At 36.9% G+C, this 22,765-nt stretch overlaps 1 long non-coding RNA gene across 1 annotated transcript in view; it reads left to right on the top strand.

Annotated features, from left to right (window-relative positions):
- LOC107092225 overlaps positions 1-22,765 on the top strand; it is an 82,723-nt gene that overhangs the window by 42,423 nt on the left and 17,535 nt on the right. Inside the window, exon 3 of the long non-coding RNA XR_001481568.1 lies at positions 874-915. This is a non-coding gene — a long non-coding RNA (uncharacterized LOC107092225). The remainder of the gene's footprint in view (positions 1-873; positions 916-22,765) is intronic.

Here is a 22,765-nt window from a genome sequence, read left to right as displayed (position 1 = left end):
AGATGGGCTCATCCGAGGGGAAAAAAAATGAAAAACTTCCTTTTTTAATTCTGCTTTTAAGCAAAAGTAGGACTCCATTGTTTAAGTTAATGCAAAAACAGACAAACACAACTTTTAAACACGAGATACTGTTGGGTTCAGTAAAACTTGGCCTCTATTTGTATTCTAAATGAAATGCAGCAGTCTCTGACACTGTAATGAGTAAAAGTTTAGCACGGCTAATCACGTATCAGATACACATGAACATGTTAAACAGATTATCCTCCCCATCGTTCTGGTACTTGATGCAAATACACAAATCAGCTTCTGCAACCTCTGGGTTCAATAAAAATGAAATAAAGTCTACTTAAAACACTGTTCCAAGTCTTTTTAGGACAGAATGCTGAGAAAGTATTATTAATATTATGTTGTGGCGTTTAAAACTTTTTTTTGTTTTTTTGAGTGACTTGATAACCCAAAAAATGAATTCAGTATTTCGTCCTCTCAACATCTACCAGGCCATTGTGTGACCCACCCCCTCCCCTTTACTGAATGAAGCCAAAGTGTTCAGAAAAATCAGCCTGGATTCAGCAACCAATTTTGTTTTAAAATCTCCACTTTTAGGTTTGAAAATCTATTCAATTCAAAATGTTTTCATAAGAAAAAACAGCTGATTTAATTTAATTAATGACTTTGCAGGATTTGCTCCTCCCGGATGTTGTTGACTAGAGGATTGGTGTATTCAGCTCTATCAGAGGCTTCGCTGTTCTCCTGCACAGAGCAGGGTTCATCTAGGATTTTTATTAATTTATTCTTGAAATATAGTTTGTTTGCTTTGGTCGGATGCAGTTGATGAGTTTTAATTTGAACCCTTTATGTCTTTATTTTCCACAGAAGAAACCCCAAGCAAAATAAAAATCTGACTCTTCAAACCAGGTGAGACCCTGTTTACTGGTCAGCTGAATTCGGGTGGAGAAAATCAGGAAGCAACGTTTTAACTGGAATTTGAATGATTTATCTTTCATTTTGGAATGTCTCCAACAGCTAGAGACATTCAGCTTCCTGATTTTTTTCATTGTTTGTCCCGTTTTTATGGGAATATTGGAATCAAATGAAGCTCATTTCCGCCACATGAAAGTAAAAAAATGCCAATTAGAAAGTCCTAATTATGATATTCAGAGTCAGAATTTTGAATTAAAAAGTCATAATTATAAGATGCAAAGTCCTCATTTCCACTTTCAAAGTGATAATTATGAGTTGCAAAGTCATATTTCTAAATTATAAGGTCATAATTATGAGATACAATGTCATCATTTCAACTTTCAAACTTTGTATCTCATCAATATGACTTTGTATCTCATTATTATCTCATAAGTATGACTTTGAATCTCATAATTATGACTTTCTATTTGTCTTTTTTTTATTTTTATGTGGCAGAAACAGGCTTCCATAGTAAGCAGATGCTGTGCCCCAAACTAGTAGGAAAAAGAACTGAAATATTAGTTTGTTTCTCTGTATTATTAAACACAAATATCAATTTACCGAAAAATTTCAAGATATCACAGTGTTATACTTTACCTAAATGACCCGGCACCATTGTTTATTTATACCTTCAAGAAGGCATTTGATTGCAGTTTGCGGGGTGTACTTTGTGCTTGTGTTGGGTTAGATCATGTTCACACCATAAACAAACTGCTTTATAGCGTCTTCTCCTTCAAACGGTCTTGCTATGTTTGTTTTGGGCCACATCATGGGGAAAATAAAAACTTAATTTTTATAAGAATAAAGAATTTGGATGGTAGGAAGATACAGCCTTGACCTTGACCTCAATTAAGCCTTCTGAAATTACCTGAGACAAGCCTTAGTCTCTTGTATGCCTGAATAATTTAAAGATACTAGTGAGGGTTGTTTTGTTGTTATTAGCTGGAGTCCCTCAGCCTAAAGGCTGGTTTACACTCAGAAACCAGGTCTGTGTGTTTGTCGCAGTTAACGTAGATACACCCTCGCCCCCTTCCGCAGACACTCTAGTGCACCTCTATGAAATTGTAGGTGAATGCAGACAGGAGGCCTCTGATTGGTTAAATCTACCTCCGCTCTACACTATGCGTATTTCCTGTTTGGCACCTTACTGGCTTGTTTTGTGTGTATGACCGCCATTGTGAAAAACGACTCGTGAAGATGGACCAGCTGCAAGAGCTAGGTGTGCGGGAACGCTGGGACCCTTTTTCCGCCTGGATCCCCGCTCTTTTTCACCCTCATGTCCCTCTGTGGTCGCACAAACTTGCCCCTTGCATTTTTCCACTTCCTCACTGCCTCTGCTGTATCTAGACCCATAGCTAGTTTTTGATTGTCCATCTTGCACTGTGATGTGGAATAAAATAGCGCAGACAACGCTTCAAAATTGTGCATAAATCAAAAATATCTGTGTCATCCCTGCAACAAGCTCACTACGACACACTGCTGCGGGATTAAAACCAGCCCTTTAGAAATTTTATACCATGTTACAAACTGATAGATGTCAACAACTGTGTTTAAATTTCTTGACATCGGGGTGTGATGTGTTGCTTCTTGAAATACTTACCCCACTTAATTATGTCACAAAGGTTCAATTTAAGGGATTTCTTCAGGTATGGTTATTTCTGGTGAAATTCAGTTTAAAAGTTTGTCCAGTTTATGGTGCAAGACTACATGTGATTGGTATAAAAGCAAGCTAGGTTGTTCTGATGGGAAATCATGATTTGTAAACTGCATTTAGACAATCTTTCTCCCTTTTTTTCAACATAACGTTAATAGAAGTAACCATATCAGAGGCAATCAAGCTATTTCATCCAAAGTAGGAGAGTAAATGAAAGTTTAATGCAGTTAAAGTTTACACATTGTAAAAATAATGAGAAAAACGTGTGATTTGTAAAAATAAACCAAAATCTAAGGTGCGTTTTGACTTGATGGTGCATAAAACAAGTAGACATAAAGGATTCAAAGACGGTGGGAGTTAGATTTCAAGATTATAGAGTGATGATGATGACTGAGACAAAAGAAAAGTCTCAGTTTCATAGAGTATCCACAACCTGTGTTCATACCAGGACGCAGAAACAGGTTGGTTTCTGTCCTTCAACACCCCCACACCATTCCTCCCACCCGTTCTCCCTCTATCCCTTAGCTGCCAGTCTTCTCCACAGTGACAGAGATGTTGTTTCCAGATCCCTCCCCTGCCACCTCTGATTAAGGCTGCCATGAGTGAGACACACCTGTACAGCTGACAGGAGACAATGCTAGCGCTTCCTCCTTGAGATTGATTTTCTCCATTAAAACAGACCCTTTGTCTAAAACCCCTGCACCCTCTTTGTTATGCTAAGAAGAAGATGGAAGATTTCCAATTCAATTTGGGCTAAACCGAGGGCCGGTCAGCTTTCCGGGCCTCCATTGTCCTGCTGGAGCCCATTGGGACAACGCTTGCGTCTCCCAAACGCCAATTAAGCCGGACGGAGAGACAGGCAAAGATAATTGACAGGCAAGAGAAAGGCGGCATTCTCTCTCTCTCTCTTTCTTTTCCTTTCTTTCTCATCATTGGAAAAAAAAAATCAAAGACAAGGAGTAACGGAGAGGAGGTGAAGTGTAGGATGAGAGCAAGAACAAGGAGCGAAGAATGGGAGCCTATAATATACAGCCTTGAACAAATTTTAACATTGCTTTGAAGATGACATTGCTAAAACAATGGACGAGAGATCCCTCTTATAATTTACCAATTTTATATCTTTAATTTGGGTCATTTAGATGAACATCTTTAATTCTTTATATAGGAGTTCCTGTGTTTATAGATATTACACTGTGTTAGCTGGAGGTGGGTTTTAATAAAGTTGCTCCATCAAAAGAAAAAAGACATTATCGCCATAGGTTATAACAACAGGATCCTAGAAGTTAGGAAATAGAATCATGCAAATCTTTTTTATCCCCACATGTAGCATGAATTGGCTTTGGATTAATGCTTTTCACATACAAAAGTTGTTCTAGCTTTCTTTCATTTAGATTTGCTAGGTCTACAGGTTCATCCAATTGAAAGTTTCTTACTTTGAGAAAGTTTATTTCTTCAAATTAACAGTTTCTATTAATAAATCTTGTTAACATTCACTTATAGCCCTTGTTGCAGTCCCAGCCTTTGGCGAAGGCTTTTTCTATAAGCGAGTGGCTTCCAGCGGTCTGTTCTGTTTGTCGCTATCAGTCGCCTTGCCAAGAGGGGAATACAAGTGTCTAAATGTTTCTATCCGCCTCCTTCTTGTTTTGCAACCCCCCAGCAGAGCGGGATCATATGGAAGCTTGTTACTAGCAATCAAGCCAATTTAGACGTCAGCCTGTTCTGGACCTTTCAAAGGTCAGCTCTGTTTATACGCCAAAAATGTTCCCAATCTAAACCTTTCTTGATCCGAAAGACTTAATTAACAGTTTATGAAGAATATTATTTTTTCACATTACTTTCTGCATGATAGCTTAAACCTAGACATTTTAGATTAAAGCCACAGATTTAGGTCTAGATTTTGACTTTAAGTTTAATTATGTTTGAACCAAACTTCCATGTTGAAGCATCTCCTCAGAATAAAGCTGCCTCCACATTGTTATCGGGTTAATCTGCTCAAAATGGTGTACAATCTTTTTCTTTTTTTTTAACTATACTGAAATTTTATAGGTCAAATAGTTTTTATCACCTCCTGGACCACAGCACCTTCTTTCATATATTTACTGTGTCCACTGCATGTCTAACTGCAGACTGCATTTTCTATGGCTTTGTTATTGATGCTAAAAGCACACAGTTGTTGATACCTTTAGCGCCTTCAGAGTTACTATGGGTCATGTCATTACCTGTCGGTTCAGATGGATTGAACGAGCCCTTTGAGATGTTCTTTAAACTTCTGCACAGCCTTCACCCTGAAGTCTCTTCTGGTTTTCTTGATATTTGCAATGCAGTTTGTTATCGAAAACATTTCTGAGGCATCCACAACACACAACTCTGTGAATCTGGAAGCAACTGGTTGCAAATTATTTCATTAAGAGTGTCACCAACTGAGGACTCTTTGCAGAATCAGATTTATTGCCCAATAGGTTTGCACTTACAAGGAATTTGACTTGTTGATGTTGCAGAGAAATTTAGATATATCTACAGAATACAGAAACTATGGTTATATTCAGTATAAAACATACAATCTATAGTATATGTAATGCAGGAGGTCTGGAGATGCTATGTTGGTGTAGCTTTGGCATTGTCATTGTCATGGGAGTCTTTGGGCCTTGTTGATAAGGCTGGTAGCAGATGGGAAGAAACAGTTGTTGTGAAGTGATGTGTTGGTCCTAATGGACCGCAGCCTCCTCCCAGAGGGTGGGGACTGAAATAGTTTTACTGGGGTGCGAGGGAACTGCCATGCTCTTCCCTGCATGCCTGGAGAGATGCATACCCGCGTATCAGATGGTGATGGAGGAGGTGAGGATGGACCCAATGACGTAGGAGTAGAAGTGCTCCATCATTGTCTTTGGAAGGTTGAATTTTTTCAGCCGCTGCAGGAAATACATCCTCTGCTGGGCTTTTTTCGTGAAGGAGTTGATGTTCAGCTCCCACTTTAGGTCCTGTGAAATTACAGTTCCCAGGAAGCATCTTGTTCTGATTTAACTTATATTGAATTTATGGCTTTTAAATGCATTTGGTTTGAGAAAACATGGCTGATCTCCAGGTTAAGGAATCCTGGAAGCAACAGGGCCAGTTTATCAGATACATCTAGCTTGTTCTGAGTTCCCCAATTTTGTCTCAGAGCACATTAATTAACTTTGTTAAGTCAAATTCATCTAGGTTTTAGAATGATTCCTCATATTGGTCCTTATTGACATGATGGGTACAGGTGTATATGATAAAGAAGTCAGTAAATTTGTCTTACATCAGATAGAGAAATGAACTAGGAATAAATAAGCATTGTTCTTCATCTCCCTTATTTTTCCTCATACTATCACTCCCTTCCATCCTTCCTCCAACTGTCATGTTGCCTCTTTTGCCCCCCCCACCCCTCCTGCTGCTGGCTTGTGACGGACGGCTTAATAGGATTTAATAAGCCCCATTTGCATGTCAGCCTTTTAAGATTTTCTTTAAGAAAGAAAGGTGATCGAGGGGGAGTAGCAAAGGAGGGAATATGCAAAGGAGTAGAAAAAATTAAGAGGTGATAAAAGTAGAACATTAATACACAAAATTATAATTTATTGCAACATTAGCTTTCTGAAAATACATGTATTCGTTGTTATCTTGGCAGAAAAGAATCCATTAATCAGACGCTATAGTGGTGTTAATGGTGCTCTGTGGTCCACATGTTGTGTCAGAGGTGGGTAGAATGTGATACTCTGCTTGAACCAATGGTTTCATGTCGTTTCTGCCAAGTGGCTTTTGAGCTTTTTGTTTGGATTTTATTATTTAGAGCAAATGTGGAGAACGTGGTGCAACAGAAAGTCAAGATTCTCAAAAATCAGTCGCAGGACAATGAGTTTGACGGCAATACATGGAAATCAAATGTCATCATGTTGGAGGAGCTCATTGTTCCCACCCATACTGGCATGTTTTTCAATTTCAACCTCTTGAAAGCTTTTGTTGCAACGCTTAAAACAGTCCCTTTCAGGCACCATGACTTTGAATAGTGTCTCTTCTTTCAGTGAAACAAAAGCAGTCATAGTGTGATGTTGTAATGGTTTAACTCCATGAGACTGACAGAGTAGGGCCTTGTGGTTTAGTTAAATTCAGATTGTGCAAGTGTGAATCCTAGCAGGAAAACACTATTTTTAAAATCTTAAAACCACTTCAAATAGACACTTCTACTGTTTAAAATTTAATTAAAAAGGGGATTTAAAAAAAATATTTTTTCTGTTAATGTTTACTTTTTTTGCCAGAAGTCACATCTAGATACCAAACAACCTTTCAAGGGACATGACTGGATAATTGTTATTGATATATGGCTAATATGTTTATTTGGAATTAGTACAGGACTACAAGCCCTAAACTTATATCAAAATGTATTTCTTCATTTTGGTTGATATAATTTCTAAATCAATATTAACTAAATTAATGCCTCAGAAAGACCACAAAAATGACAATTATGAATACTTTTTAATTATTTAACAAAACTATACAACTACATAAAAGCCCAGACGTTTTTTCATGTAGTCCGCCTGTTTAACTCATATACTTACCATTTATGAAGACATATTATAGGCTTTAATTTGTTGTTTTTAATGGTAAAAACTTTAATAAAATGTTGTTTAATGTGATCCATTTTACAATTTTTTATTTATTTATTAAGATAAAGGGATCTTTTAAGAATTTTAATGCAAATTACTTTTGCTGCATGAATTGTCCGCCTACCTGCTAGTTGCTGATAAATCGCAATGATCACAAGCTGACCCAGATTCAAATATCTGGAATGTCAGGGGTCTGGAAAACAAAAATAAACTAAAAATTAGGGCTGAGATCCTTGCCTAATGCCTGCATAATAAATATAGAACATTTTAAGAACCAATACTTCAGTCAGAATGTTTTTCATACTTTTTTGTGCAAAGAATTTGCATCACCTCCATAAATCTTTTTAGTTTTCCTTTTTTTATTTGCCTTTTTCAGCCTTGAATTGATCAAAGCCCAAGCAGCTTGCTTTTCTTTTTTCTTTTTTAATAAACATCAGTATCATCAATGAAGACTCAGCAGGACAGACTCCTGCTAACTATGGATAGTGCTTTCAGAATTTAACTGCATAAAATATTAAAGAAAACTGTAAAGCTTACATGTTTTAAATTGATTAATAGCTATGTAAATATATGAAGAATTGCATAAAATGTAAAGTTTTGGTTCCACAAATTCACGTGAAAATAGATCCTTCCTATGTCGATTGTGAACTAAAATGTGTCTATAAAAACCGCCTCATTGAAGTTGGACATGTTTTTTTTAAACAACCAAAAACAGATTTACGGTGCTCCAACGTCAGCCTCTACAAAGATAGCGCTGCCAAGCTGCCAAACACAGGATGTGTGTGTATTGGTGTATTTATGTGCGTGTGACAAAGACTGTGGTTCTCTAAGGATTATAAAAGGTCCAGCCAAAAAAAAAAACCATACATGTGCACAAACACACACACACACACACCTGGTAATCCCCATGTTGGTAGCTGATGTTTATTGCCATGTAATAGGATCAGGAGGAGGGAGCGTTGGTATCAGTGCAAACATCTCACACTCTCACTCCCTCGCACGCGCACGCACACACACACCATCGCTGATCAAACATAGCCAAGGAAACATTGTGATCCAGGAGAGATGAGAGGGCTAATCCTTTTAGCCCTCTAAGAAGACTCTCCTCGTTCCTCTTCCAGGCTTGCTTTTTCAATCATCCGTCTTCTTTGAGTCTCTTTCTTCCTCTCTTTTTGCTTGACAGCATTGTTTTCCTCTTTTCCACTTTTACTGACGAGGCTCAGGAGAGAGGGGGACGGCTAACTGAGCTAAATTTACATAGCCGTGTGCATATCTGTGCGTTAAGAGGAGCTTGATCTGCTTGGTTTGTGGGGAGATTAGGCTTGATAAATCCTCCTTTAAACCAGATCAACCTTACTTCTTCAGCTTCCTCCCACTTACACCCAGCATCCATCTCCCTGAGATCATTTCTTCTAGTTGGCACCAAAAAAATTTTTTTATTTCTTGTTTATAAAATATTAAGATTTATGTAAAGCACTAAAAAAAATAGTATTTGCAGTGTTAAAACTTTCCTTTTCTTTAAGTTATTTTCCAAACACAATAATTAAAAGATCAGACAGACCTGACCCTAATGAAAAAGTTGTTGCCCTCTTCTGCTAATAACTGTTTTTTGGCAGCAGCCCCAAGCGTTTGCAATGACTGACCAACTTTTCTTTGCAGGATTGTTTTATTTTAGCCACATTTGAGGATTTTACGCATGAACAACCTTTTTTTTTTTAAGGTAATAATGTTAAAACTACGCTACATTTATATCATCTTTTTTTAAGATGCTAACATCCTGGTGTGCTGACTATTGACCTCCTTCCTATTCCATGTGCATTTTTAACCATCATATAGTCAGACTTGGTAAGGACACAAATATTTTTCTCTCCTGGGTAATTTTTTATGAATGCCTTTTTTTTTCTTTCTGATCCAAAGTTAATGCAATTTGATTAAAATTGATAACTTCTCTTTGTTTCAGCATTTTTCCCTCTCAAATTTTTTAACCACAATTGGGTTTTATATGCTATGATATTCGTCCAATAACAATAAATATTATAAACGATTTCTATATCAAGTGTGATGTTATGAGTATATTTGACAGTTTAACACAGACACAGAAGGATTAGTCCAAAAACAGCCAAATAAAAGCCAGTAAGAAGGACAATATGTTTTATGAAACAAAACATAAATCTCATTGTCTGAACAAAAAAACAAACAAAAAACGTCTCTCTCCTATTTTCACAAATGTACGGTAAATATGAAGTTTTAAAAACTTTTTGGGGGCTTTATCAGGACTTTTCTCCCTCCCTAAATTAGATGAAAATAAGCCGTTTGGCAGCAGATTCATAGCAGAGCATAGCGTGGATGGACTCAAATGACATCAAAATTGCATCATCACGCTATAGTAGTAAAACATTAAACCAGTAAAGAGTTTATTTTGCCTGTACTATCAGAGTTCTGTCTTTCTGCCTTTATCTAATGACCTCAAGTTTTTTGTTTGGATCTATTGTGGGTAAGTGAATGTCATTTGTAATTTTCTTAATTTAATGCTCATATATATTATGGTTGATAAACAATATGAACAGAATGTCATACTACATAAAAGCCCAGAAAATGCGACAATCTGTGCATGTAGTCTTTTCTCGTAAGATTGACCAAATCAGGATTTGTCAGGGTATGGTTGAGGTTTTTGAGGACCCAAATGCAGAGGCAGGGAGGCAGAGGTGAGTTCTTGTAGTTTTAATGGAGTATTTACAAGCGACTGAGGCAGGAATCCAAAAATCTAAAATAAAAATGTAGAACAAACTAGAACCATGGTGACATCAGGGAAAACTTGGACGAGGAGCCGAGGAAAGGCGAGGAACCAGCACTGAGGAACTGCACAGGGAGGCAGAAAAAAGACAGGACTAATGAGCTGATTAGGAGCAGGTATGAAGAGAGGATTCTAGAAGGGAGCTAGGGAAAAGGAGACCAACGCAAGAGGGCAACACAGAAAAACCTAAATACTGAAATATATCCAGTAAACACAACAAAATAGGAAGTAAACCAATAAAACTGTCAAAGTAAAATTGAATACTCAAAAGGAAACTTAACAGAACCAAGACCGTGACAGAATTAGCTTTTAATGAACTGATTTCCACCCTGAACTATCCGCTCCGCTCTAGAATGACATGTTGGAGTTGGAGCTGCAGCTTTTCTAAAAGTAACATTTTACAACAAAATGGCTGCTCTGCACTACTGTAGTTAACATTTGATAATGTACAATAATACGACATTTAGTCATGATCTGTGTCTTCCAGCTGCTTGTAGAGAGACGGCGTTGTAGGTGTGGAGCATGGCTCGCTGAGGGTGGTCAGTGCACGGTCAGTTACATAAGTGCTGTTTTCAAAAGGTCCTGTAGGAGAAGCGTGACTCGAAAATCACTTAGTGCTCCTTCAGTGCCCCGTTGGGACTAACAGTACTACATTATACACATATATAACTGCATCATCAGAGACAATTTTGATTTTTAAAAAAAAGTTGCTTTTCAGTTTAGTCAGGATACATTTAGGTTAATTTCTGACCTAAATGAACCATGTTTCTCTTTCATTTCTGTAGGTCTCCTACTAACACCAAACTAGAGGCTCGTGCATGCCACACAGTGTGATCTAAAACAACACAAAAAAAAAATGGTTGGATTTTGTCACCTTTTGTGCACTGCAGCCTGAAATTGCTCAGCATGCTCAGGCCTTTAAGCCACTGCTGTATATTCCTGCTGTCATGACTTTTCAATGCTGAAAAAAAAAACAAGCCTTGGCCTTTTAAAATCTGTTTACTTCACTGCATGAACTAATTTGGGGTAATTTTTCAGCAACAGAATATAAGACGCAACACTGCTGTGGCGTAAAAACTGTTTAGGAGCCATTGTGATTGAAAAGTCAGTGGAAACAAATAAATTATAGCGTTTTCACACGTCCTTCCTAATTGCTGTGCTTATGTTTTCAATGAGTAATTTTATGCTTTTGTATTAAAATTTCTGTAACTTTGTTATTTATTCAGAAGTTTTCTTTTGTGCAGGCAGCTTTTAGGATTTTCTGGGGGTATTTTTTGTTTATATTTGTCACTCTTATATTTCAACACTATAGATCTTTATGACTGGTAGTAATTGAAGGATCCATTAATTCTGCACAATTAGCAAATACATCTATAAAAAATGTCCAGGCAGCAGTAAGTGACCTTAATGTTAAGGGTACTTCAGGTGTACAGAGGGACAGTGATCTAAAGCACACTAATAACTCCTGATAAAAAACTAATAACATGTTATAGTGGCCTTGTCAAAATATGGACTTTAGTAGGATCTATTGATATGATATGACCTTCAACCAGTTTTTCAAGCTTAGAACCTTTCAATGTGGTTGAAATAAAACAATTCTGCTAAAAAAAAAAGATTGGATTAAACTTGCTGAGAGTTTTTAAAAGCCCTTTATTTCACTTTTTGGTCTTAGTGGGGGGAAAAAATCAATCTTTGTTTCGTTTTGAAAAATATTTTTCCCATGAGCCAAAATCTGTATTTTCATATATTCAGGTTAATCATGTTTGAATTAAAATAGGTTTGATCAGAAATGTTATTACATATAATTTCATAACAGGACTTATATTGTTGTAACATTTATATGTTCATGCTAATGTGCTCTTGAACAAACAGAAAATGCATACAAGTGTGTGTGTTTGTCTGTGTGTGTAACCTAAAACAGAGCTTTGAGTGCTTAATGAATTTACTTAGCGCTGATTGAAAATTAATTAAAACCACCTCAAACAGACAGCCGCCCACTGAGAAGCACTGGCAACACACTGACAGACAGATTACTGCTTCAAGGAAGGAAGGAGGCAGCACTGGAGGCAGGAGGGAAGAGAGTCTATAACTATCTGACGTACTTTGCACAACCCCGCATGTCAGGGGTTATAACAGCTCAACCCTATCCGAGTCACTGTAATTTGTCAAATGTTTGGAGTATCAGTCTACAGGCAGCAGTCTCCTCCATGCATGAGTGCATCTCCTCAGAGACAAGTTCGGACTAAAAGGTGTGACGCAGTTTCAGCTAAAGTAAGAGAAAAATATTCAATGGTATATTAAATCCAAAACAGGAAAGAGAATGTGAAGAAGGGCAAAGTTTATTTGTATTGCGCAATTTAGTAGCAAGACAATTAAAAATGCTATTTATAAAAAATAATTGGGAAATTACATTGCAGTGGCATAAAGGTAATTACATAATTAATGCACATATATAATTAAACAGCATAAAAAGGAATAATTAAAAAAAAAAACGCAGAAATTATGGATTAAAGGAAAGAAAATTTAAAATGCAAAGTTTTTCTTATTAAAAAAAGAAATTATGTTTTCCTAACAGAAGTGAGAAAAATTTTCAAGGTCTCAACAATACTTTTATTATTTTCTAATATATATTATATACCGTGTTCACAGTATATAATACAGTTCTCAATTCCTTCCTTCCTTCCTATCTTCCTTCCTTCATATCTTCCTTCCTTCCTTCCTATTATAAATTTATAGCTGACAAATCTGCATCATGTCAAAGCTATATTGCTCAGATTATTATTTAAATTAAGCATCAGCAACACTTAGACTTATCCTCTAGAAATGCTAAGCTTAGTTTAAGATTTGAATATTCTACCTCAAGCTAGATTTTGGTGTGATTTTATCCACCCAGACTGGACTGAAATCCACTTTAAACAAAGGGTTAGTTGCTCATCATGATGCTCTAATGTATTTCATTTATCAAGAAAAAGCTGAACTTTAAACCTGTACTAGTTCAGCAAGTACTACCAAGTCCAGTTCCCTCTAGTAGACACTAATGTTAAAGTCGAGTTGATCCACACTTTAAATACGCCCTAATTAGGGCACGGCTGGTAATAATTGGGCAGGCGGTCTGAGCACTAATTAGTCTTTGAAAAAAATAACCCTGTATGTGTGTGTTAGAATGTGGATGAATGATCTCTGCAGGGGGGCTGATGAAGCCCATACTCACAAGAAGCAGACAAATCTGCAGAGGTAAAATCAGAGTGCAGCAAGGAGACGGAGAGCAGTAAAACTCCTGGAAAAAAAAAAAATACACTGTCTTTTGTTATGCCATACCGTCTGCGGGTGGCCTCACTGCAGGGGGGGGTCGGGGGGTGACAGCAGGTGTGTGTTTTTCTGAGAGAGGGAGCTGAACTTCCTCCTAACAAGGCTAATTGATTCTGTAGCCTCTCTTTATCCGCCAAGTCTTCCCCTCGTACTCTCTCTCTCCCCCTTTCACTCCCAGCCTCTCATTGTTTATCCCGAGGGGCGTCTAGAAAACCACCAAAATGAGATTTCCCACCTGCTGCATGCTGGGAAACATTAGCAACACACTCAGATGACTTGTTTGTCTTTCAGCGGCCTCTGTGTTTAACATTTACTGCTGCGTCTGACAGCTTCTCCTTCAACATGCACAGAAATACCAGAGTAGCACATTTATTCTTGCTCAACATAACATTAATCGTCTCAGATGCCTATTTAAAATAAAAACAAAGCTTTAGTTGAGAAGCATTATTTCTCACATAGATTTTTTCTGTTGTATTTTTTCCTAACTAAATGTTTCAGAAATTAAAACTGCTTTTAAAATCAGAGCATAACCTGATTTCATAAATAACTCATGTCTATTAAAACATTGTGCCACTTATAGAAACATACTATTTTCATATTTTAGATTCACATTGCAATCGACATAAATCTTTCCTTTACAAAACAACCTTCTCTGTGCACAAACCTATGCTAATATCACATAAGGCTTACCGTTATTGTTATTTTTTGTGAGTTTTCTTGTTGCTTTTACCTCTTTAATTTTAATTTTGATCCTCTCTTTATTGTGATGTTTCTGATTACTATCCAGTCTGTAGGTTTAAAAAATTTTCAATAAAACAAACAAAGTTGATCTGTAGGAAGGACCAGTCCAGATGTTAATGTAACATTGGATAAATAAAAACACGTTGGTGGTGTGACATTGAGATGGCTTTGAAGTTCCTGTTACTAATCCTGCAGGACTGCTGCATATCTTAATATTTTCTCCAGTAATTTGCATTGAAACAACATTTAAAATTTTATCTTTTTTACTTGCTTTTAGGAGCTGCATCAAAATCTGTCAAAAGTCTCTTTATCACTGTATATTTGGCTTATGTCATTCATTGTGCCTCTTGTAAGGCCATCAACCAAAAACAATAGCTTGTTTTTTTTAGAATTATTGTTTTTTCTAAATTCCTTTAGTGTAAATGCAAAATCTAATGAATGCAGACATTTATCAAAACTCAGTAAACAGACATGAATAAGACTAAAGTTTTAGCTTAAGACACTACAAATAAATGTGTATAAAACCGTAAAACCTAAACAAAGTCACACCTTTCAACCTACCTCCATTGTTTCTACCTGATTAAAACAGCTAACAATGCTAGATAAAACTTTCTGAGGCATTTAAACTGTGATCACAGCAGGTAGGCGAGGCACATTGTTCAAGGTGGCCTTCAAGCTCCACTGTGATTTTGCTGATCAAACCTTTGAACTTCAAAATCGAGTCGTCCTGGACTCCAACGCAGCAGGAATCACAATTCTAACAGATTTGGAATTGAAAAACACCTCCATTACCAATTAATAGCACAGCAGCACCAATCTGAAATTGTCTGGTTTGAACATGCCAGCTGCAGAGCTGCTGTTCTGTAATTTGTGGTTAATTAATTAAATATCCAGCGGATTAGGGGAATTATGGACAATTGTCCTTTAACGACCCTTAACGAGGTCCTGATTGGTGTCCTCAGTCATATCCTGTGGCTTAAATGATCCTTCAATTAATGATGGAAAGCTCATGAAGAGAGAACTTAACATGATTGGCAGCAGGAGTGATATTTTAGAGCTGTCACTTTAACAAAATGGGAAATGAAAAAAGTTGCAAGTGAACAAGAAGCCAAAGGAAGCCCTCACTTACTGGGAAAGTGGTTAGTTTTTTTATTTGGTGAACAGTTCAAGCAGGTGTGAAGCTGATTGCACCAGATTTTGGTGATTTACTGTCCAAATTAAGAATATGTTGTCATATTCAGACAATCCAAGAAATTAAGGGCAATAGTTTTTTTTTTTTATATTGATCAAGTGTTCTAATTTCTGCAGCCACAGTTTATTACAAAGGGAAAAGGTGGAACATTATGAGAGTATTCTTTGAATGGTATATGTTTATTAACTTATTTAATTAAGAGGGTTAATTATAAAAAAAAAATATACGCAGATCAAAAGAGTCAAAAAGTAATCAGGTCAAACTTAATAACTAGTGATGCGTTTTCAGGGCGTCAACAACTGCTTTCAAGGGGTAGTGTTGGCCTAGTGGGTTAAAACAGCATCCTTGTGCCCTGAGAAGGGCAAGTATCCATTTTAAATCCCACTGCCTCCACTCTGGGTTTCTAAACTAGACCCTTAACCCCAGATTGCTCCCCAGGTGCTGCACAATGGCAGCCCACTGCTCCCCGAGAGGATGTGTTAAATGCAGAGGTAAATTTCTCCAATGTGAGATCAATAAAGTTCCATCTAATTATTATTTAAGCATTTGTAACAATTTTTATTGTTTTTTAGTTTTAGTTTAGTTTTAGCATTTTAGTTTGTCTATTTTGTATAGATTCTTAAAGAGAGTGTAGCTGCAGACCTGCACTGTCAGGACACGTCGTTGCAGATGTTCACTGTGAGGTCCCCTGTATTATAAGAACTGGAAGTTTATTTGGAGCCTTTCAAAGTAAAAGTGAGATCAATCAAAAGCTAGTATACTGGAAATGTTTTATGTGCCTGTGTTTATTTCCTGGGTTTTCATAATATATTTTTTGTCTATTCATGAGTTTAATCATTTATATATATAATCTCTTTCCAGTTCAGTTGGATAAGGTTAAAAATGCAAGGAAATGTGAAAATAACAAAATTTATTCAGTTATTTTATAAAGACATCGCTTATGTGTATTTGCAAATATTATATCATATTTTATTAATTCTTTTAGTATTGTTTGTGCTATGTTCTTACAGTACCTCTTCTGTTGGATCACATAGATTTGCCACTGAGGGTGTGTGATTTCAAATTAATTAAGCTTTGTGTTCTCACAATGAATGACTGAATACCTAGATACATGACCAAAATAGCCAATAACATCCTTTTTATTTCCCACGAGAAAACAGCAGACAAAAAAATACATTTTCAAATGTCTATTTATTTCATTTTCTTGGAAGTGTTTTTATCATTGAAACAGCAGAATTCACAGCATGACGTGCAGCGTTTAACTTTTGGCAAAGTCCCAGTAGGAGTCACAATTGAAACGTGTCTGTAAGAGAAAGATTATGTTGTAATAAGTTAAAGAAAATTCCCCAAAAATGGTATGATAAAACAAATAATGTATTGAACACTGCCTTAACTGTCTTCTTCTTCTATTAAAATCCGACAGCACATATGTGCTATACGTGCTATTCCTTAAGGCTTTGAATAAAACGTCCGGAAAAAATTTCTGGTCTTCCTATGTTAGGAAAGGTAAGTAGCTCCACAGGTGGCTCTGAGAAAGAAACAGTAAAGCACAGTTAGTCACAGTAAAAACTGTAAAAGTGAATAGCTATATCTATGAGAGAAGCACTGAAAAACAGACCCAACTCTATCATTTATAATTTAAGTTGTTTATGGCAGCTGTATAGCTCATAGTTCCCTTAAGGATGATTTATAGCCAAACAGAACCAGGCCACATGAAGCCATTATGATGGGAAAAAGTTGAGAGATAGCATAAATTTGATCTAAGAAATATTTCAGAATTGGAAAAATAGAGATAGAATGAAGTTGAATGATGAGAAGCTGCACCAAAACACTTTCATGCTGTGTAAAATTACAGTGTTTTGCACCAGAAGTTTTGTAATTAAAATTTATATGACTCACTGTAATTTCTTATTGTGGAGAGTTTATGGCTGATGAAACTCTCCACAAATAGCTTTTAATGTTTTCGGAAAGATTCCAGTTAGATGGTCTGAAATCTGCTGTATTTCTCCTGATTTGTTGGACAGCTCCTAATGTTGGACAGCTCCTTATTTTTCTTATAAAAACACATTTGATCTGGTGCTGCCATTGCTCCTTTATTGGTAGGTTTCTGTCATGTTTGCACTGAAGCCTGTGAAATGATCCATCTATGGCTACCTTTAGTTGCATGTTTGATCTTTTTTGGGTGTTCTTTTTACATATGTTTGACTTTAGACATGAAGAAAGCTATGCGCCAGAATATACATGAAATAGGAAAGTTAACAAATTAAATGATTTTTTTATACTTTGTCAAAATTAGCAGCAACAAACTATATTTTGTTCTAAGTTAATATTAGGTGTATTTTCCTGTGAGTGTTTGTGTTTTGGGCCCCAGATTTGATGACAGGCACATTCTTGCCCTCTGGCAGACGGATGATAGTTGTAGATTGCCCATCATATGTGAGCACAGAATCCCATCCCTGCACAGGCTGTATGGAGATAGGAAGGTGGCTGACATTTGTGGTGTCTTGGATGAGAACATGGCCTTTTCTCCTCATTTCTCGTGGCCAATCACCCACACTGAAAGGAGAAAGGCAGATAAGACCTTTTGTTTGGCCTGACAATGTCCCACTGATACTGCCATGGCTCAGCGTGTGACACTGGGTGTGTGTTGCTTTCACTACATCCAGGGAAGCCCTCTGAAGTCCTCATTACAGCATCAGAGCCACCACATTACATGATCACCCACACACATGATTACAGAGCTGACATGCAGTTTAACACCCTCTCTGCTCCATCATCAGGGGGGTTGGCAGCAGCAGGGCGTGGAGTAAACACCATACTTCTTAAATATGAATTATATAAACCCATGGTGATAACTTCATATTTTGCTTCTAGTTTTAATCTTGCATTTTTCGAAAGTAAAGACATCTTATTATACTTATATTTACTGAAACTGATCGCCCTTGTCTTTTTTATATTTTTTAAAAATTTGGGAGAAAGTGAAACAAATCTACTCAATGAAGAGAAAATATGAGCTGGTCCGAATCTTATTTTGGTGAAATACTCTTTTAATAAACAGGTTTGAAATTTTTATGCATAACAGAGTGATTTGTTTGAACATGAACTGCTCTTTAGAGCTATACACTTTAATTATGGTCATTTATAAACCATATAGTCTTCATATATCAAATTCATTTTTGAAACACTTAACAAAAATACTGTAGAAACATGACTTACTGTCCTGTATGATTGGATCAGAGCTTGGGTTTCACATAGCGTTGGGTAGGAAGCATTTATTAAAGATGACTCTACCCCCAAAAAAGGACAGCAGCCAAATGCGAAAGGATAAGGTAATTTAGCCAAATTGTCAGCAGCACTTTGAGGTCGTGTCATGCGCAGCCGAACATCTTAAAGATCCACTGTAATATATGAAACTATCGCCATAATGTATCAAAATGGAACGACTGTGATGCCACTTAAAGTAGTGCTGGCGTAATTGGTGCTCAGAAATCTTAATAGTATCATATATCTAGAGCTGGGCTTTTAAAAGGATCTAATGTGGGATCTTGCCTTCATCTTTTTCCTATCTTTCGCTCATAGACACACATGCACACACACGTGATAATGCATTCAAGCCATCATTTCATCTTGGAATTCCCAAGCGTTTGGGACACCGTAAGCTATAATGATCTGCCATAAATGGCTCGGTTGGACTGCTAACTTGTGTAAATAGTGCAGGCAGAGACTAATGTACCGACTTGTAATAGTGGGAAATTACCTGCCTATTACCGTGAGTTCTTCCAGGAGAGGAGGGACGGGAGGAGGAAGCAGAGGATAAAAGAAAAGTTGAAAATGGAGCAGAGAAAGAAATTGTGGTTAATTATAAAGATGACAGAACAAGCAAAAAGTGAAAAAAGAAGTTACAAAAAAATATTTTACGGGATCAAACTTTCCAAAATCTGTTGTGAAAAATCAGTCCTGCTGCTAAAATTTTTTTTTTTTTTCATGAAGTTGAAATTGAAATGAAAACATCAACCTCTGATGTTAAAAGTGATGCATAGAAAAACTGCACTTTAACCAATCAAGGAGGACCAGTGGATTAAAACCACATTCTATTTTCCCTGCTGCTGCTTATAAAACGAAAAATTAATCAATGGATTAAACAATTTTTCGAGACATTGAAAAAAAGCAGATACAAAAGGTAACAGCCGACCAGCTCCACAGGGACCCCGTCCAGGAAATATACAGCCAGGCAGTTGAGCTCTGAGCCAGCTCCCATGTCTGAGGATGAAAGAGAGCACATACAGTTAGTCAAAGTCGGAGAAACAGGACTACACTGGAAAACAGGTTGAGCTCCAACATCCACAAAGGCGTCAATGGCAGCAGCACAGCTGATTACCCCTCTCTAGGATGGCGTCCAAGGTTGAAAGAGTAGTAACTGGGTCAATCTGTCAGTGCTCAGACTATATAGCAGCCTCTGTATCATATTGGTCTACATGGGTGTCATTCCAGAAGGAAACCTCCCCTAAATATCTGATATTTTGTAGTCAATGTCAAGGAAACTCATCTTGTAAAGAAGAGCCTCAAGATCATGTTGTATGGATTATAATGGATGCTGCAGAAAACCAGTAATTGCAGCTAAATTGGGTTTAATTCTAAGCATTATTCCACATTTAATAAACATCCATTTGTAATGCGAATGTTGTTTGCTGACAAAATTTAAGCTTTGTTTTTCTAACATACTGTTTTGTCAAGCCTGCTTGAAAAAAAAATAATTGAAAATCTCCAGAACTGATTGTAATGCACTCTAATTTTCTTCAGCTATCGTTGGAGCATAAACAGGCAAACATTTCCATAATGTGTCCATGTGAATAGACAGTTTAGATCGCTTTTTGTTAACAATGTTTGTTTGCTTGCTTATTGTGTTCATGGAGACAAATACAAGGCATGTCTTTTTATGCAGCTTCTTCATTTCTTGTTAGTTGTTTGCCATTATGATAACAAGGACCCATTTGATGTTAGCGGGCCTTTTATCTTCAAATGAGCCATTTAAATGTCATTACTGTTGAGGCTGGGTGTCTGCGTGTGCATGTGTGTGATCATTACACTTACAAGACCCATTCAAGTCTTGTCATTTTTTTCCCCTTCCTACAAGCTGAAATTAGTAGCATCCACTCTGTGATGCTGCAACAGTGACGGTATTCAGGTTGAAAGATTATTTCTCAGAAATAAACTTCAGCTTTTGTCTGTTTTCTTCTCTATTGTTGTTTAGAAATCAATAGGCCAGAGCATAACAGCTCAGGAAATTGATCTGATTTGGCAGCATTTCTTAAGAGGTAGCTCAAAAATTAATTTCTGCAAAGACCACACTGCTTTAATTACTTACAAAGAGTCACTCTGTTAGTCAGAGTTACTGCTTTGGAATCTAAATCAGAACTTTGCAAAACATAAATAGTAAAACCAAACAATACAAAATAAACAAAAACAAAAAAAGCCTGTAGATATGAAAATATATGACTCTATACATTTAGATGCAACATTTTTTGTTTAGGTTTTTGGTGCTGAAAAACACCAGTGTTTATTTTTTTATGTTTTATTTTTTACAAAGATTGAATATTAGGAATGATGTATTATCCCTCAGTAATCAATGCCATGTATTTATTGGTATTACAGCATTAAAGTGCTTCCTTTAATTGTTGATAATATTTTTTTACATATAGTTAAGTATAATTCTGTTGAGAATATTTCAAAAATATAAGAGGGAAAGTTCATGATCTGATTTTTTTCAGAGTTATTGCCTGGAGATGCTAATGAAGAGGAGGGTTCTCCTTTATTGTAGCTTTCTGTGTTACAATGGCTCAAAGAAAGCTTTTGATTAAAATACCCAGTTATTGTGTGACAGTAAGCCATACTGGCTAATGGTTTAGCTGCTCAATGTCAGCCTGTTAGCACACCATAGTCTGTGCATCCATATTTGGAACGTGACACTGGTCCCAACATCATCAAGCACCAACTTTATCCTAATTAAAACCCCAAGAAAAACCTTTTTAACGCAGTATTAAATATAAAGGGGGTGCTGTAACAGGAAGTCAGACAAAGTTTATGATGCCTTTAACAATGGTGGAGTGTTTCAACTAAATCAGTGGTTATGTGTTGTGGGTTAAGCAGCTTGTAGCAACGTTGCCTTGCAGATACTGTAGAAGGTCCTTGGTTTCATTCCTGGCAAAGTCTCTTTCTGCATGTTCCCCCTGTGCATGCTTGGGTTTTCTCTTGGTACTCTGGCTTTCCCACAATGTTCAAGAACCTCACTGTTAGGTTAGCTGGTGTTTATAAATTGGCCTTGGGTGTAAATGTATGTGTGCTTGGATGTATGTCTGTGCCCTGCGATGGTCTAGTGACCTGTCTAATAGTCTATATCCTGTATTTTGTCATTCCACTGTTGGAGATATGCACCAGCCACATGTGACCTTGATGGACCAGAAGTAGAAGATGGATGGATGTTTGTTGGTATAAAGGTGTACAGATAAATTTATATACTGATTTAAAATCACCTCCAGATTTATGCAGCTCAAGTTCTGAATACAAGAACCCATATCAGAATAAGATCTGGGAAGACTTGGTGCTAAATCTTGATTATTACGGTAAGCTCAGTAACAGTCTGAGTGGTGGTCAAAGGGCTGTTATGCAGGAGCTCTGCAGAAAACAAATCTTATGGCTCCTTAAGGAGAAAGAATGCTCTCTAGGCCGCTCTCTAGGCCACCACTCCCCAGAATTTTACCCAAAATCCTGAAGTAAGTCAAACGGTTAGTTGTTTCATTAAGAAACATGTCAAACATGAAATTTGCCTAAAAATGACCAGAAGAGATGAAAGTGGAGGGTGAAATTGATAAAGTCTGAAGAACTTTCATACTTGGATTTATGCCTTGTATCTGTCTAAAATAAGACATTATAGTAAAAAAACAACAACACATAAAGTAAACTATGTAGGACATGATTTTCTGTTGGAAACTTTGAGTTATAATTTATCTCCTTTGTCATTTACTATTTTTTTTTGACTTGCCAAACCTTGTGAGTCTTGTTATAACATGCTACTAAGTTGCTCCGTAGTTCAGGGTGAGAGAGAGGTGACGCTTGTTTTCTGCAATTTCATGTGCTGAAATCCCTAAAAACAAAGGGCGACGTATTTGGACAAGGACATGGCTGAGCAAATGTCACTGCAGTGGTCTATCAATTTTACTTCAAGAACTCCATTTTACTCGCACCCCTGCCATGCTGCTGTGTTTTCGTCTGAGAAGAAGAAGAAGAAGAACCCTTGTTTGCGAAAGCACATTGAGCGATTTGCCCACGACCACCCACGAATTTCAAACGTGTTTGATTTTCTCCCGATCTTACGATTCCTGAGCGGAAGGTGGTCGTGAGAGGCTGATCTGCTTAAGAAAGATTTTGATCAGAATATTTGTTGGTCCAATTTAAACATGTCACACCAGTAGTAATCGCATGAGTAAAAATCT

Source organism: Cyprinodon variegatus, unplaced genomic scaffold (assembly GCF_000732505.1).
Source record: "Cyprinodon variegatus isolate N-32 unplaced genomic scaffold, C_variegatus-1.0 Scaffold371, whole genome shotgun sequence".
NCBI classification, from domain to species: domain Eukaryota; kingdom Metazoa; phylum Chordata; class Actinopteri; order Cyprinodontiformes; family Cyprinodontidae; genus Cyprinodon; species Cyprinodon variegatus.
The sequence above is the reverse complement of the archived record's forward strand: the minus strand, read 5'-3'. Positions and strand labels throughout refer to the sequence as shown.